Source organism: Cyrtonyx montezumae, unplaced genomic scaffold (genome assembly GCF_038088225.1).
Source record: "Cyrtonyx montezumae isolate F1298 unplaced genomic scaffold, pur_monq_1.0 scaffold_3, whole genome shotgun sequence".
Taxonomy (NCBI): Eukaryota; Metazoa; Chordata; class Aves; order Galliformes; family Odontophoridae; genus Cyrtonyx; species Cyrtonyx montezumae.
In genome coordinates, this window is record NW_027072034.1 from 37,383,591 (window position 1) to 37,402,875 (window position 19,285).

The 19,285-nt window shown below is 37.7% G+C and overlaps 1 non-coding gene across 1 annotated transcript; it reads right to left on the reverse strand.

The window, feature by feature from the left end:
• Window positions 1–18,904: 18,904 nt before the first annotated feature.
• LOC136053361 (U1 spliceosomal RNA) lies at window positions 18,905–19,068 on the reverse strand. Its single transcript, XR_010622625.1, has one exon. It is a non-coding gene; the product is annotated as a U1 spliceosomal RNA (small nuclear RNA).
• Between the last annotated feature and the right edge of the window lie 217 nt (window positions 19,069–19,285).

The following is a 19,285-nucleotide window of genomic DNA, read 5'->3' on the forward strand; positions in this document are numbered from 1 at the left end:
GCTGTCTTTCAGGATATGAAAAGGATGATCATTCTGGATTTCCTGGAACCTGGATAAACCATCAGTTTTGACCACTGTGGTGACCACACTGTGGTGATGATTACACTAAACTAAATGATTGAACTTCCAGAGTTAGGCAAGAGAAAGACACAACCTTTCTCTTGCAACACAATAATACCATATCCCATACCACTTTGAAGACCATGACACACATTGCCAGTCGGAGCTGCCCTACCACACTCATCATATAGTCTAGATTTGGAGCCTTCTTACTTCCATCTCTTTGGGTTAATGAAAGATGGATTGTATAGGCAACACTTTACTAGCAATGGTGCCATCATAGCAGCTGTGAAATTGTGGGTCACCTCTGCTGGAGAGATTTGTATGAGTGAAGCATGCAGGCTCTTGCTCATCACTGATGAAAAAGCATAGCAAATGGTGGTGACTATGTCAACAAATAGTGTTTTGCAGCTGAGAAGTCCCTATCAAATAGCGTTACTGTGTTCTTTGTATTTGTTGTAGTTTCCATGGAAGTAAATAGGAGGCACTATTTTCAAATATAGGGCATGAAGATCTGGGAAAATACAGCCAGGAAAGACAATTATACCACCAAAACTGGAAACCATTTCCAAACACATTAAATCATGTTCAGCAGTCCTGATGACATTCTACTGCAAGATGAAAGAAGTGGGCACTTACTTTAGTAACACCTTTAACACTATCTCCTGTAACATCATAACTAGAAAATTGACAGTACCTAGGTTGGATCAAAGTTGAGGTAGATTGAAAACTGGCTGAACTAGAAGGCTCATAGGGTTGTGATTCATGGCATGAGGTCCAGTTGGAGGCCAGCAAATAATGGTATACCACAGGAGTCAATAATGTGGCAAATATAGATTAACATCTTTATTTATGACCTTGATGCTAGGTCACTGCGTCCTCAGCAAGTATTCAGACCATATGAAATTGGTAGAAGTGGCTGATAAACCAGATGGTGAAGCCATTCCGAAGGACCTGGAGAAGCTGGAGAATTGGGCAGAGAATTTCATGAACTTCAGGAAAATGAAATATAAAGTCCTGCATCTGAGAATGCACGACAATGGGAATCAGTACCTGTTGAGGTCTGATTGGCTGTCCTTATTCAGAGAATGAACTACTTGAGGGCCCTGACAGACAAAAAGATGAAAATGAGCCAGTAATTCACCTTCACAGAAAAGAAGATCAATAATCTCCTATACTGTACTAGGTGGAGTATTGCCAGCAGACTGAGGAAGGTGATCTTTCCTCTTGTCTCAGATCCAGTGAGACACATCTGGAGTGATGGATCCAGTTCTAAGCTTACCAGTGCATCAAAGATGTAGACTTAATGGATCAAGTTCAGTGCAAGGTCACAAAGGACAGGAGCATACATGAAAAGGTTTAGATATGGGGCTACTTATTGTAGAGAGATCTCAGGGAGGTCCTAGCCATGTGGATAAAATAATTGATGGAGGAAGTAAAGAAGATGGAGCCAAACCTCTCAGTGGTGACCAGTAGCAGGACAATAGGCAATGGATACAAACTGAAAGAAAATATGAAATTCAGTCTGAATAAAACACTTTGTAATGTGAGGGCGGTCAAAAAACATGATTAAGTCGTCCAGGGAGGTTGTAGAGACTCCACATTCAAAGTTGCTCAAAACTCAAAGGGACACAGTCCTGGGCTGTGGATTCCATTGTGCAGAGGGGTGGACAAAATGTTTTCAAGGCATTCGTGTCCAACTTCAATCATTTTGTGTTGTGAAAAAAACAGGCAATGTCACACCTCTGAATTTGCATATTTGAAATTCCAGAGCGATTCTAGTACCTTCCTTTTCCCCATTTCCCAAGGATGTTGTACAGCTAGAAGAGAGAAGAGCTACAAGGTAAAGCAGAGGTAGGGAGTAATATATGTAGGAGTTAAAACTGAAGGGGCTGGTGCTTTGCAACTTGAAGAAAAGGCAGCTGGGTGGAAAATTTATAAAGGTCCATAAGTTCATAAATAACGAGGATGGAGCGACTGCATTTTCTCACTACTTGTGGTTTCCTAAAAAATGCAGTTATGAGATACCTAGAAGTAACAGGTAATACTGTTTCTGAAAATATATCTTTAAGCAATGGTCTATGCTCCATGGGGATCAAGTTGCAATTTTGCAAATGATAGTATATTTTTGTCAGATCTAGAAATGTTGATACAGCTAACAACAGTAAGCAGGAAATAAAAGCAGGTAGATGGTGAATGAAAGAGGAAGGAGAGAAAAATACCTTTTCAGTTCAAAAAAAAAAAAAAGATCTGACGATCAAAAGATGAATGATTAGGAACTTGAATTTTTTATCATTATGGATAGGAAGGAAAAATAAACTGCACAAAATGTGACCTAGAGTTAGAATAACAGATTATGATCAAATAATCTGATTTTTCACGTGTGAAAATACCAGTAAATTTAATCTCATCGATCCTGTGCTGGCAAGGTGGTCATATTCAATCACAAAATCTGAACAAACTTTTTCTTATTTCTTTCTCTGTGTTGATATGCAACAGCTACATCCAAGAACTTTGTATGGGGAGTCAAATCCATTTCTCTTAGATTGTCAGGCTGATCTCTCTGTTGCAGGAATTTGCTCTGAAGAACTATAGTGAGGTTGTTCTAGATGAAGCAAAGATTAGGGTGTGTATCTGTGTGTGAGAATACCGTCTTTCTAACTTTAAAATGCAAGCAAGCATAATTACAGATTGTATACATGATTGTTCTACAGAGATGTATCTCTGAAGAGCACTGAAGGTTTCCTGCTGCTTTGAACTCATTTAAATGATATCATTACTATCTGCTCAATGGCACTTACCTTCTGAACTTATCGGAAACTTTAAGCTTTCATTCACTGTCATGCACTGCCTGTTGAGTTAGTAGTAGCTGCAGTAAGCATGTAGTTAAAACTTTGAACTCACCACTGCAGAGAGCTATACACAAAAGCTGTCATTTTTACCAGGTTATTCTCATTAAGCACTGCATTATACATGGCTCATACTATTTTTTTCTGGTGACCATGCCTATACCAGGAGAAGTGTAACACCGAACAAGTACATAGGTTCTGCAGCAGTAGATGAAGTCATACCATAAAAATTATTGTAGAAGATCCTTGTTAGTTTTGGAAAGTAAAGTATCCCAAAGTAGTTTGAAAGCATCCAAATGAAGAGTGATGCATAAGTCGAACCATTTATTCATCTCCATTTCTGTGCATCTGATAAAGAACTTGATCACAGAGATATGAGTCCAAAAGGCAGAAAAAAGCTACTTTGAATCACACCTGGATTGTAAAGGACTCTTCCACATTTAAGACCTCATTTTATATGCCAAAGAACATAGAAGGTATCCATAGAATTAACTTCAGTGGTATAGAATTAGGGAAGAGTTGGACTGATACATGTTATGTTTTCAAGTTCATAATTTTAATAAGGCTCTTTACTGAATTAAATGGTCACCATGGTTGAAGTTAAGCTGACATGCCAGAAGGCTGTGCTACCGTTCAGTGAGACCTGGACAGGCTGGAGAGTTAGGCAGAAAGGATCCAGATGAGGCTTAACAAGTGCAAGCATACAGTCTTGCACCTAGGGAGGAATAACCACATGCACCAGAACAGGCTGGGGGATGACCTGCTGGAGATGGGCTCTGAGGAGAGGGACCTGGGTGTCCTGGTGGATGATAGGTTGGCCATGAGCCAGCAGTGTGCCCTGGTGGCCAAGAAGGCCAATGGCATTCCGGGGTGCATTAAAAAGAGCATGGCCAGCAGGTCGAGGGATGTGATCCTCCCCCTCTACTCTGCCCTCGTGAGGCCTCACCTGGAGTACTGTGTCCAGTTCTGGGCTCCTCGGTACAAAAAAAGACAGAGATCTCCTGGAAAGAACCCAGTGGAGAGCTACAAAGATGATAAAGGATGTGGAACACCTCCCCTATGAGGAGAGGCTGAGCGACCTGTTCAGCCTTGAGAAATGAAGACTCAGAGGTGATCTGATCCACATCTATAAATATCTAAGGAGCAGGAGGCAAAGGGATGAGACTGAAATATTCTCAGTGGTGTGTGGTGATAAGGGGAAATGGTAACAAATTGAGGGGTAAGAACTGTGCATGGGAACTTCTTCACAGTGCAGTGACGGAGCAGTGGCACAGCTGCACAGAGAGGTGGTGGAGTCTCCTTCTCTGGAGACGTTCAAGACCCACCTGGACGCCTACCTGTGCAACCTGGGCTAGGGAGCTGCTTTGGCAGGGGGTTGGACTCAGTGATCTCTGAAGGTCCCTTCCAACTCCTGCAATTTTGTGATTCTGTGAAGTAGCTTTAAGAATAAATCAGACACAAATAAGCACTCAACATAAAAAAAATAAAAAATAAAAAATGAGATGCTTAAGTTATGAAGTGGTGAAATGATGAGAAAGTGGAGAAAGTGTAAGCAAAATAAAATAGGAAGTTCTGACCACTTAGCATATTGAAGAGAAGGTTACCAGTTTAATTAAAAAAATTATTTCCATGAGTCTACTCAGTCATGTATTCCACACTTTCTACCATATCATTTTGTTAGATTTCATTTTTGCTATGTGTATCATTAAAAATATATGTTATGAGTACCATGTTTTTTTGTTCTTATTATTATCTTTCTATTTTCCAGGAAAGACAAGGATAGAATTATAAATTCAGAAGTTGCCTTTTGGGGATATCTTAGATTTTTGAAGTATTTTGCATCAAATACACATTTAACCATCAGCCACTTTTTTATTTTCTTTCTTTTCTCTACCTATGTTAATATCATAAGCAGGATCTTTCAACTACAACTGACAGTATTTTAACTGTCCTAGTTCCACATTGAGACTAAAAGGATGACAATGTGATTTTCTTCATACGATCAATAAAAAAATCTGTAGGATACAGCAGAATAATTATGTATCTATATACATAAATAGTCATTTTTAACTGTGAAGAAAATATATTACAATGATTGTATCTTTCTGTGTACCTTTCCCACACTGGAAAAAAAAAAAAGATAATAAGCAGTCTAAAACTAGCCACCAGTGATTCCAGTGCAAAAAGAAGAGCCAATAAAAAATCAATAATCTTTTCTTTGCCAATTGAAAAATTATTTCATCCCATGTATTTGATTAGATTAGGCAGAAGATCACATCAGGATACGTAAGAGCACTATTTCATCTTCCAGGGTCTAAACTAAGTTGAAATACTTGCAAGGAACCGTGACTGAAATCAAGATTAAATGAGATGAATTAAATAGCTGTTTTCAGATGAGTGAGGTCTTGTCAGTTCATCAGCTCTCCTGTAAGTCATCCAGTGGCTGGGGTTGCAGTACCAAAAACCTGACCTGTCCTTTAAGTTGCGAAGGAAATAACATTGGTTGTGAATATTAAGATTTTCTGTCCCAAGTATATGGAGACAGTTCACTGTCCCACTTAAGACAGAGGTTCATAACTGTTACTGTCACAGTTTCACCTTCTTTGAGACCATACCTAGTGTACTGCATTCAGCTTTGGGCCCCTCACTGCAAGAAAGACATGGAGGCCCTGGTGGGTGTTCAGAGAAGGGTGATGGATCTGGAAAAGGGTCTGGTAATTCTGGTCTGCTTTTATGGGAAGTGACTGAGGGAACTGTGATTGTTCAGTCTGCAGAAGAGGAGGCTAAGGGGAGACCTTATTGCTCTCTACAATGATCTGAATGGAGGTTGTGGTGGGGTGGGGGTTGGCGTCTTCTCCCAGATAATAGTGATTGACTGGTAATAGTGTCTGGTTGTGCCAGCAGAGGTTTGGATTGGATATTAGAAACAAATTCTTCTCAAAGAGTGGTAAGGCCCTGCAACAAGATACACAGAGAGATGACTGAGACACCATCTCTAAAGGTGTTCAATAAATGTTTAGATGTAATACTTAGGAACATAGTTAGTGGGCAATATTGGTGATAGGTGGACAGTTGGATGAGATATCTTAAAGGTCATTTCCAACCTTATTGATTCGTATAATCATTTTCAGTTCCTATTTGGTTATGTGATAAGGAACTTCAATAAAAGTTGTTAGCAAGGATAAAGGAGAGAAAGAATTTGAGTTGGTCTTGATTTGCTTCTACATTTGTAGGGGACCCTCATCTCCAGAGATGATGAGTGAGAGATGAACCTGCAAGAAAGCTGGGTTGGCAGCCAGGAACATTTTGCCTGCTAAATGCAGATTGCTAGCAGGGAAAAAGAAAACAGACTTTGGGAAGGAGCTGTTTTTATTGTGGTGCTTTCATAAGGTACTGCAGGCTTCTGCGTGTTCTTGTGCGACCACTGGGTCTGGGAAACTATAAGAAATGCATCCTGGAATTTTCAGCAGGCTTCCCTCCCCCGCCACTCCACTGCTATAGACACTGATGGAGACAAGATAAGGACACAGTTAAAGAGCTCTTCCGGAGAAGCATCTGCATATGCACTTGTACAGGAGATACTGAAACAAAGATAAGAATGTTAAGAATTATTTTTTTTCCATGCTACTTTCAACTTCTTGTGAACGCTGTTGCTTTCATACGTTATAACAAAATTTAGTTATTGGATTTTTCTACTGCTAATGCCAAAGCTAACATTCTGAGTCAAATTATGTTAATGAAATCAATCTGTTTAGTTATTTACAGTCTTCTGAAACTTTTATTTTTAAAAAGACCAAGTGACGGGTGGTTTGTACTGCATCTATATGACTGCAATGGTGCAAGCTGGAGCAATAGCAAAATCAGTGCTTTCCAGCTGGGAATTAACTTCATGAAATAGGGCTCCTTCTGCATCCTGCACTGACTTTCCATGGAAGAAAACAAATGGATAAACAATCAATCAATCAAACAAATAAATAAAAGGAAGTTTCACTTCTGAAATGGTGTTAGTGTTTCAACAGCTTCTCAATGGATGGGATGTTGAAACAAGTTAACTGCTTTCCACATTTATAGTTTGAGATCAGTTAAGAGCAAATTAAAGCAGAGTAAGATCTGCATCACCAGTACCTGAAATTCAGCACTATGGAGGTTCTCTGAACTTCTCATTGAAGTCTTCATAACTTTTTAAATCTCTCATAACTAACTAAATTTGCTGTTTCTGAAAACTCCTACATTTCATCATTTTTTCTGATGCTTTACTAGAAGTATTCCATAATGCAATTGTTGTTTTAGCATACTTCAGTTCTCTCAAGTTCAAATTTTGCAGAAAATCTGATAACATCAAAGATATTTTGAACAGCTTTTCCGTGTCCTTAAAGCCAAGTATTGTGTTCATTTAAAATATGTTTTAAATTAAAAACAAATTTAGGACAGCTCCAGGATAGTGCATGAGAGTGGGAGACCATGAAGGGGAAATACAGAGGGAGCAGAATCTCCATGTGGTGATGCTGCAATCAGAAAAAAGAAGACATCTCAGTCTCAGAGGTTGATTTGCACATTTCACAGTGTCAAGAAAATTTAAACAGATTTTTTGGTGTAGACAACACATGCCCTGCACGTAGATGCCAGATCTAACAGATCAAGAAAGTACCTGCAGCACGACACCTGAAAAGATAAACAGACTTCAAGTTTTAAGTTTGCTTGTTCATTTTCTTTATTTCTTCTAGTTAACAAGTTCTCCAGTACCAGAAGGGACCTACAGGAAAGCTGTGGAGGGTTTTTTTACAAAGGCATGTAGTAACAGGACAAAGGATAAGGACTATAAACTGGAAGAGTGTTGGTTTATACTAGATATAAGGAAGAAATTCTTTGCTGTGAAGGGGATAAGACACTGGAACAGATTGCCCCTAAAGGTTGGCTGGAGATGTGGGGGCAGGATGGATGGGGCTTTGAGCAACCTGGTTTAGAGGGGGGTCCCCCTGCCTATAGCACGGGATTTGGAACTAGATGGTCTTAAAGGATCCTTTACAACCCAAAACAGTCTATGATTCTATGGTTCTGTGATTCCCAGCCTAGCAAGTGTCCAGCTCTCTGAGGCACTGCTTAGGGCTATTCATGGAGGAGAACAGTACTCTTCTATGAGAGCAAACTGGTGTGAGAGCAGGCATTGCACAGATCAAGAGAAATCTTATCTTCCTGATAACCAATAGCCAAGGAAATCTTCCAGCATTTGTTGTGCTGAATTGAAGCATGTTTGAATTCTGAAGGATGTCAAAGTGTTTTTAAGAAATGAGGCACTCTGAAAACTCAGTTCACAAGCCAACCAGGTTTGACATAAAATAACTACAATACTAGAAGTATCTAATTTTCAAAAAATAAACATGTGAAGTATTTTTATAGATGTATTTTTATATTTTATTTATAAATAAATAAATAACAATAAATATATAAATAAATATATTTTATTTATAGATGTATTTTTATAACTTTTCCCCAGAATGTTAAAATCAGAGTGTTTTAAGATTTCCCAAACTGCAAACACAAATCTGATGATGTGTTGGGGGCAAGACAGTTTTTCAATTGCAGATACATAGAATTTGTTTTCTGTGGTGGTATAGCTTGATCCAGCAAAAAATGACGGTGTTGTTTGATTTTGGTTGATGTCACTGCCCAACCCATTTCTTTAGTTTTAAGATTTGCTTTCTACTAAATCCATTACCTTGTAGTAATTCATATAAGCAAAGATGGGCATCCAGTGACCATATTCTGTAAATAGAGAAGAATTATAAAATGTAGAACTCTGTCTTCTCAGAAGCACCTGAAATCTAAGAGTAAATCTTTTGCAAAACCTTTGACAAAAAAGGAATTTGAGTCTCTTTGACACTAAAGAGGTCAAAGTCTGAATATAATCTCTTAAACTGTCTTTTTTCAGATAAGTAATTGATGTAGTTAGTAAAATTTGCTAAAATTAATCAAAAATAATCCCAAAGTCTTCCATAGTAACAGTTATAGCAGCAAGATCATGGCAGTATTATTTGGTCATTTTGTCATTGTTCCTCCTTTAAGTCATATCTTTTTATGTTATTTGTATTAGCAGAGCACCTCTGCAATACAACTTAGATTATTCTTTCCATCTTTCCTTCTACAGAGTATAAGCATCGAGCTACTTCTGACTTCTCCAGTCATGCATAACCCTGAGGAGAATTCAATGAAGAAGAAACTCCTGTGTTGGTAAAAATATTTTCCCCTGTTAATTATTGTTTCTACTTGAGGTGATAGGAGACCTTATTCTAAGGTTTTATCCTGCCTCCTACAACCTACAGCTGGAATTTGCTGTCACAACTGAGTGAAAAACACTACAGTTTACTCTTAGTATTTTCATCTACTCTGTGACAATAGAAAAGTCCTTTCTTTGTGTGTGATAGCCTGCTTGGTGCTGATCACCTTCAGCACAGAGCAGTGCGAAATGAGCCTTTAAAAGGGAATTTTTGTGAGAAATATGACAAAACTACTACCCAGTAGTTGACAGCTTCCATATCAAACTCTGCAACTTGATTTCAGGCAAAAAAGAGGAAGATGTTTTATGAATCTCTCCTTGGGACCCCTTCAGCTGCAGCTCTACGTTGCTTTGACCAGCAATTTCTTCTGCAGGAAAACACAGCAAATTGTGCTTTTTCAGGTGTGAAACATGGATGAATTGTATGGGGGCGAAGTCCTGCAAAGATTTCTTAAAAAATTTGCATCTACTGAGGTTACTACTAAGCTGTCAGTAGATAAGGTGTTAGGATGGTAAGTAGTAGCTTCATGGTAATCTAAAGTGGAGATATTCTGGGGGACATAAGGAAGTAAAATGGCTTAGAATATCTGAGACAGTGAAAACTTGAAAACTAGCCAAATGTTAAAACTTTAAAGCTAAGCTTTTAAGTTCAACTCCCATGCAGAGCTGGGCCGAGAATTGTGACACAGTCAATTGAAGGCACATGAACAACTAATCTGCTCCAGCTATCCCACCCTAGTGACACAGGCAAGGCCATGGCTATCTGTGTTTCACCTTTTTAAACTTCTTCAATTGTTCCCACCTGCTTTGCGTTCCACACTGAAAAACAGAGCACACTTTCCTTTAATACATTCCATCAGCTAAGGATTAGTTCAATTTCTTCTTTACCATTTTAATATTTCACTCAGTTTGTACAAGAAATGCATCTGAAAACATCATTTAAACTTAGATACATTTAAATTATTGAAGCACTTAAATCAACAATTGTAAAACTTTCAAATGCTAAGATTGCAATTTCCTCAAAGTTCCAATTTCTTTCAATTAAAAAAAAAATCAAAATGGCAAAAACATTTTAAAATGCTTTGGGATTCAAAAATAGCAGTAAGAGTAATATTGCTGATGCAGAGGAGTAAATGGACAGTAATTAATAACATCAAGGCTGTTTAGAGAAAACTTTCATTTTCAGAAGGTAACCATGCTTGAATAAAAATTATTCAGACTATGCTTACTAAAAATTTGAGGGCCTCTTTGAGCATTCATGAAAGAATTTAAGCACTACTTAAGCAAACACAGGTGGATACTTAAGCTGACAGAGGTGACCTTCTCATGAGATATTTATTCACAGAATTCTACAGACCTGGTTAGAGGGCAATGGGCTAAGGAAAGAATAAATAAATAAACTGAAGTAAAACCACAAGAATGACCATAGTGGTGAAAGTAAAATATTTTTAGAGGGAGAAGGAAAGTGTAAATAAGAAGATTATGTTGAGCCTGTGTTTTTCATTTGTGTTTCAGCTACTTTAAAAATACACATATGACTTCATGCATAATCAGAATGACATGAAATTACAGCAACTGCTGATGCAAATTAGTTAATTGTGTATGTCAATTATCTGCTACATGCCTGTTGTATTGTTTGAATAAGCAATTGTTGAATTCATAGAGACAAGCATGTTAACTAGGAATGTATATTAGGCATATAATTACCACCACTTAATTCAGAAAATCAGGCAATGAGAATTTAGCTGGGGGAATGTTTATGAATTTTGGCATTCTTTGTAGGCATAAAATTCTTGTTTCATTATATGAGTTCCTTGCATTCACACTAGCTTATGCCCCAAAGTGATTTAGAAAATGATATAAGCTCAGTAAATCATGTGCCTAGCTAAACATATAATTAGTTATTTGGATTTCTTTGTCACTCTTCAAGATTTGTGTACGAATCTTGCAGAAACAGTTATCTGTGGACACTTCTTTATTTTCAACTGAAATTTAGTTGCCCCACTGTCAGGGTATGCAGTCCCAAGTACTGCACAGCAGAGGAAGGAGTGAATATCGCTGAGCTTGGATAAACTTCGGAAGGAAGTTAGTTAGTTAACATACTGAAACTTAAATTTTAGTCAGTGTGATGGCTGATGCCTTCTTATTTCAGATGTTTGACAGCAATCTTCAGATTGCTAGACTGCATTTTTAAGCCTAATCTGAGACATGCTGCCAGCTGATGCCACAGGACCAGTGCTTTACTGTAGTGATAGCTCCCACATAATTCATAGTCCTTCAGAGTGCTCTGAACACTGACTGCTCTGGGAGACCTCAACAGTGATTTCTAAGTCTCAGAGTGTCATGGACATGTAAGATCTTAATTTGTTTATAGTTTTTGCTGTAAATGAAACTGTGGTACAATTTGGTCAACTTGAAAAGCAAAAGTTTGTATCTAATTCTTCCTGATGGTAGCTTTATCTGAAATCCCAATACTTATTAGGTATCAGTAATTCTTACATAGTTGTAAATATTAAGAGGAAATCTAGACAAATTCACTTTGTAACTATTTTAACTAATAAAAACGAAAATTCAGTACCATTTAAAGAACTCTTGAATGAAGGCCACAGAACTGGCAAGTCAACTCTTGCAGACTTTGAAATTCCCAATTTTTTCCCACTCTGTAAATATTAATTTTAATGGAAACTGCTTCACTTGTAAGGCAATTTGTGCAAGATAAGTCACATCTTTAGGAAATTATCTGAAGGTCATTACAATTTAAGAATTATTAGAAGTTGGTAAAAGGAAGAGTACATATTGATAAGAACCAACATACAAGCACTCATATACCATGGACAGAAGAGAACTGAAGTATATTATCTAGCTGTCTTCCATTTTGCCCAAGGTATTGACAGCATATGCTTCATCATGTCTACACTTGAGAAATGAAAGTTGAAGCATTGTTTTCAAATTAATTGTATTTGGAACACTGGTTGCCTTGTAAAGATGTGGTAGAATCTAGTTCTTTATTTAAAAGCAAAATAAAACAGTTGCCCCTTCAAAATATAACTTAAATTTCCCTCTTTTTTTCTTCTTCCCTTCCCACTCCCCTAAGAAAAATATGCTGGGTCTCATTATCTCAAATCCTAATTTCATCCATATACAAAATAAAGGAAACAATGATTCACACTGCCTTACTATGCTTTCAGAACAGATCAGTCATATATTTTGAGTTCCTTCAATGGTCAATCTGTTTTATCTGTTGAAGCACACATTTGACAACAGCTCTCTTTATCAGAAGGCTAAAGATCTTATCACTTCCTCCTGTGACACTTCTACTCTGTGTATGGATCACTTTTCACTGTAAATTTCTGATGAATATACTTTAAAACCATAGCAATTTTTCACCTCTGCACACCTGTAGATTGTTGTGTCCACTTCAGACTCACAAAAGCTATCTATGCTTCTGTGTTTTTTCCGTTTGGTTTTTTTTTTTCCAGATGTGTGAGTTTCTTAAAACATATTTCCTGGCAAACTTTTTGTCACTTTACTAAATGCTTTTAACAGTAACATTTTCCTAATTAAAATAGGATTATGATGGAATTTTTTAGTGGGTAACTGTCATTTTGCTTGCTTTTTCTGTAGAAAAATAATGAAAAAATGAAAAAGGATTTTTTTAAATAACATTTTGTAATGTTCTGATGTGTATTTTTCAAAAAAAAAAAGTTTTTAAATGTGAAAGTTCTATTTACAGACTTTTTTTTTCAACACTATTACAGTTTTATGATTTTTGTTATTGGCATTCCACATCGTGTAGTGCATTGTGAGTTAAAGAGTTAATGCTCCAGCTCCATGGATCATTGATGGTTCCAGGTATATCTGTCTCAGAAGAGAAGAAATATGTACCTGAGAGGACTTTGTGTTGCCTTGCATTTTTCCATTTTCCACTCAGAGGGAAAGATAAAAACTGCATGTCCCGAGAAACAGGCTCCTTCCTTTTGGATCGACCCAGCAGCAGGGGCCCACTAGCCATTTAGCCTTCAGCATTTAGCATAAGGCCTTCGGTTTTTGGACACTCTCTCTCATTTTATTTGATTTATTAGCTCCAATTCCAATTATATTGTGTTATTTTGCATTCCGATATCTTATTTAGAAAATTAGCTTTTCTCCTCAGATCATTGCTGCTGTTTTGTTTTTAGGCTCATCTCCCTTCTCCTTTTTCCCTTTCCCTTTTCCCTTTCCCAGGGTGTGGGTCCACAGGTCCTCCACCCCAATCATTACAGAACCTGGCCCAACCAGCCCAAAAAACATTAACAAACACTTTTAAAGCTCTTCTCTGTTGTATCAATACATAGTTTTTGGTTTTATAATTTGAAATCTTTTTCAGACTGTTTTTTGGGGGGGAGAAGTTAACCCACCTGAGCTACTTTCATAATAATTTGCAAAGATTATGCATAAATAGCAATCTGTCTTCTACTGAAGAATTTTGATTAGTGTTTCTATTTATAGACATATATTTTATTTAGCTCTAAATTGTTTTAAAGTACTATGCGTAGCAAAATAAGTTTTTCAGTGTACTGAAGCTTTGAAAATCACAGACATCTCTTCTATGTACTATCCAATGATAATACATTTCCATTGATTTATGTTGATCTTGTGGTGTTTTACTTCTTTCATCTGTTATCAAGTGAACACATGCATGCAAAAAATTATGAAAATAAAATTGCATGTGGAAAATTAACTTCACTCATTCAGTCTTTCTCTGGTTTAAGTTTTGAACAATTACAACAAAAGAGACTAATATTAACTTGAACTATTTGCTTGCTTGTTTAATACATTATAGCAAAATTCAGATTTTTAGAAGAAAAATGTGACAAAAATTCACTGCCAGAATCATTTTCTTTTACATTCTTTATTCCTTTTATTACACAATAAAAGTGTTAGCATTTTTCTTTAAGTCCATACAGGATCTAAAATACTTGTACTTTATGCATGATATTTTAATCATTCCAAAACATATTTTTTCAAACACTTACTTATGAAGATTGAGTTATCTTATTTTCTAGCATAGTAGAAAATCCTCAATTTAACTAACCATGCCCTACTAAGAACTTCCACACCATGTTCAACCATCCAAAATTTTGGGGTCTCAGTATGAGCAGTTCTGCCTCAACACTCAATAGACAATGCTGTATACCAGGTTCAGTTCTATCTGGGCAAGTTATCCATCCTTACTTGATTTCTGCCTGCTCAGACAATGTCTCTGTACTCTTCCTAGGTACGCTGTCATTGCTCTCATCATTTCTAGGCTTTTGTTTCTGTATTTGAGCTTGACTAGGAGCTCCAAATTCATTCATACAGGCTTAATAGTGTTTTTGCTTCCTTTTCTCTTTATTGGGATGCATCGTACTTGAGCTTGGAGGCAGTGATCCTTGAATCCAGCATTCTTCTCTTCTTTCCTGCAGGTTTTATACCATGCAATTCTACCAAGCAAAACCTTGAAAAGCCCAAAGTTCTCTCCCTGAAGTCCAACAGTGATCTTGCTGTGTGATCTCTTTGCTGCCCTAAGTATCTTGAACTCCACCATTTCAGTCACTATATCCAAAGATATATTTGATGTCCATATTCCCAACTAGCCTCTCCTTGTTAGTTCTATCACTTCAAAATGGAATTTATCATCTTTCAGGAGTTACTTTCAGGAGTATGCATATCTCTAACATATTTATTACACATAGAGCATGTGTAGGCGTACAAACACTTTAAAGGGGCAAACTTTCTGTTGCTATAAAGTGGGAGATTTCTCGGCACAGCTGTCATGTAGTCGTTGTTTTGCTGATCTGCAAGTGTTGGAGGTAGACCTTCCCTCCTACATCATTCCACATCCCTTTCTCAGGAGCCCTATGTGTCACACCTTTACAGAGCTGCTGGTTGTCATTTCACTTCCCCTCCTTCCTAGCATAAAGTCCTCCTTATAAGGCTTACCAACTTATTGGCAAAAATGCCTTTGCCCAACTTAATGAGGTACATTCCATCTCCTAAGCAGAGACTGATCTTCAGACAAGATCTCATGGTGTTAGAACCCAAAACCCAGCTGCCAACTCCAGTTCTATTGCCAACTGACCTGCTGTTAATACTGGTTTGGGGGGGAAACTTCATCCAGGGTACCTTCTTCCTTACAATCCAGCTGCAGTCATTACTGACTGCTGAGAGGATCTTTCAGTGTAAGACTAGTTGGAAGTGAGTCTGTTGCACTATGTTCTTAAATAGGAAAAAAAATCCGTTTAAAGGAAGAAGGGTGAAAAGCCAGTCAATTAGACTGTATCTTGCACCTACAAGAGTTTGATCTTTTTCTTGATAGCCCCTATTTTCTTTTCTCCTGTGAGTTGTTTTTAAAAGGAAACAAGGGCCCTTCTCAGAATTGTAGTAAATGTAATTGAATTTCAAATGTTTTCAAACAAACAAACCATAGAAAAGTTGAGGATGGGGAAATATAAGCATGCTTTCTAAAATGCCGTTGTACAAGCAAACATATGTTTTAAGTTAAGCTCATTTCTTGTAACAGTATTAACTTTGTGATGGCCATGACCAGCAGGCATTTGGGGAATGGAGGGTAGCAGTGTTTATCAAATTAGATCTAAAAGGGAAGAAAATTTGGGATCTTTTTTTTCTTAGTGTACTCAAAAAAAAAAAAGAAAAAAAAAAGTCTGGAGAGTGTAAGTAAAGGCTGTGAGGGCTCATGGAAAGACGATAATGCTTTTGAGTTGGAAAGGAGGACTCTGCTTTTGTTAAACAAACATCTCTTCAAGATGTACTTTTCTCCTTATTTCAATTTAAAATATGGTACTGATATGGAAAATTATGCTGAAAAATTGTATCTGGTTTCCCTGAAAAAATTCTTCTTTGACTTAGTGTTTGGGTATGACAAATTCCCAGTGCATATGAATGTAAGCAAACTAGTTTTTATGCAGCACTGACATTTCAAAGCTAGTTATATTCTGTGGTTTTTTTTTTCTCTTTTTTCTTTTTTTCCCCTGAAATCCACTCAGCTCCATGGAACTTCAGGATCTGATGGATCAATACAGCAAAATAATGTCTGATACTTGTCCAACCTCAGTTACATGGTTACACTAGAATGTGCTTAAGAGATACAGAGAACTCACAAAATCTAGTCAAGGAGAATCTAAGTAAAAATGCTTCCTGAGATCACACACTTAGAAAAGGTTGGTCCGTGATGTCTATCGGTTTGCACTGCTGATGAAAAGAAAAATCAACACTTTGCTTCTACAGGGAGAAAATTCTAATTTTAAATGATTAAGAAATAATAACCACAAGATTGCCACCTCCACTGTTCCCACTCCCACACAAACTCATTAACGTAATTTGAACTCCACAGCTCTTAGAACAGAAGGCTTCTTAGTTCATTTATTTCTGAAGAGATCCAAACCAGGACAGCATTACTCACAGCTGAGAGGGTCAGCCTGAGTACTGACTGCCACGTAATGTGTTGATTCACAGCTCTTCTGCTTGAATGTACAAGAACACTATAAGAAAATGACTGGATTTTATCTCATTATTCCCTACTGCTAATTGATGCCTTGAGTGCACACCTGTAATGTAAAAGTTTTTCAGACTATTTCTCCACCTGTCTGTTATCAGGCATGAAACTTTGACATAAGAGTTTTTCCTCTCACCCTTGCTGAGGGTCAAAGCCACCCCTTGCTAGAAGAAGAGCTGCAGGCCCACAGCTGTGCCAGCAGAGCCAGCCCAGGCTGCAGCCCATTCATGTCATACCTCTCGCCATGGGAAGCAAATTAAGCATCAGTCAAGCTTGCAATCTTTCCCAACTCTACAATGAAATGCAAATTTAAATTAGGAAATAATACATTCCAGTTAGTGAGGGTGACAAACTGGACAAATGAAAAAAGAGACTAGAAATGTCTTCACATTAAGCTAAAGAAAAAAATATAGTGGCACCTAACACAGAGCACTAACAAGGAAAAAAAATAGATGAAGATAGGCCACTTTTTCCTTTTTCTGTTATCTCCAGTTTCATTATCTCCTTCATCAAACAACAAAGCAGAGATAGTAGAGCAAGTTAAACTGAGGAAGTTTAAATTTTTCTTTGAACAAAATGGATAATCTCTGTTCAGGCAGCACATTTGAGTAAATATATTTCATTGCAGTAGGGGTGGGGAAGGAAGGAGGTGGAGAAGTGAGCCAAAATGTGAAATACACCCACCAGTTGTAGATGAGACACATTTGCATGACATGTGTCTTCATGTGGAGTTGTGAGCTTCTGTAGCCGGAGTGTGATTACTCCTACAACTCACAGTAACAGCCCAGCCCCAGCATTCATAAGCCCCAGCCCAAAGTCTTACAGCTTATGTTCAACAGCTTGTTGTTACTGTGTCTGCTTATATTCTGAGCTTGTTCACCATTTTTAGGAACATTCTATAGGCCTTTAGCAAATAGATTCCAGGAAAAAAAAAAAGGTCCATAAAGGTCATGCCCTTATCAACAATGATAACTAATCTATGCTTCAAAGTCTTATTTATTTTCTTCTCCTTACCAGAAGATGCACAAGAAATAAGATATGAGAGCTCAGCTCAAAATCTTCTCTGTATTCCCTCCATGGGAGAGTGGGAGGGCATGGCATGGTCTTCCCAAACCCTGTTCCTCTCCACACAGAATGGCAGAATGGCAGAATATCAGTAGTCCAGCCTGGAAGGCACCATGCCAAGGATGACATCCCAGGGGAAGTGAGGAGGGCACACTGCACCATCAGCACCTCCAGCAAGAGGCCAAAGGAGGAATGTAAGGAGAGGGCAAACACAAAAGGCAACCTTCCCTCATCCGGCAGTTCAGGGTCTTCCTGAGTTGGACAAGTGTGCTTAATGTTTTTTGATGAACACTTAGTTGTTATGTGTGGTTTTAAAATCACCTTTTGCAGTCATATTGACTTCAGTGTCCATAGCACACTTCAGTAAAGATTTCACATTTTAGCAGTTTAGTTGGAAGAGGTGTATCTGATTTCCTATATTTATAGACTAATATCACCGTCCCTCTTAGCTATTTCTGTTCCAGTCTGAAGGATCCTAGTCCTCCTCATTCCTTCTCAGATGCAAGCCATTTCATGCCCTTTATCACTGTTGACTTTCTAGATTTGCTATGTTCTTTTTTGATGGAACAACTAAAACTGCATGTAGAGCCACTGAAAAACACTGAATTTTTACAGTGCTCTTCCTATTTACTCCAATCAAGAAATAGATAAGAAGTAGACTCACACAATATACAGGAAAAAATACAGATAAACCATCTGACTGTCTCGACAGGATGTTTGTGATATGATTCAAAAATGAAATTGCAGCTTTATATCAAGTATCATCTAGCATTGACAAAAATATGGAACAAAACTAAAACAAAGCAAAACCCCAATCAACCAACCAAACAGATAAACAAAAAATATATTTTGTTTTAATCTTGACTCCCATGTAATGTTTACAGCATTGAAATCGTATTTGTTTCAGGTGCCTCAAATTAGTTATGAAATATGTTGCTTGCACTTTTATACTGGTTCCTTAAGGCAAGGAAAATATACCTTCATAAGTTCATAAGTTTATAAGGTTGGAAAGGACCTATAAGATCATCTAGTCCAACCATCCTCCTATCACTATCTCTACCCAACTACTAAATTAAATCCTTTAGCACCACATCTAAACGCTTCTTGAACAGAAAATTTTATGGGGGGAGAGCGCGAACACAGTCCCCCACTACCACAAATTATGCAGTCGAGTTTCCCGCATTTGGGGAAATCACAGGGGTCAGCACACCCAGAGTGCAGGGGATGAGCCTCACCCTGGGAAAACCACCTGCCTGATCATGGTGCCTCCCCTGCCAGGTAAGTATCTTGAGTTGACACTCTAAAGTTTTTTACCTCTCCTTCTTTCTACAGATGGTGCTGAACTGTGTAATCAGACTCTGCTTTTCTGTGGTGAGCAGTCAGGCTTTGTGCAGTAATTTCATACAATTCCCACTGTTTCAACAGAATTAAAACGTCCCTGTAGTCAATGAGAATTTTTGTATTAATTACAATGGGAACAAGATTACTATGCTCACATGAAGT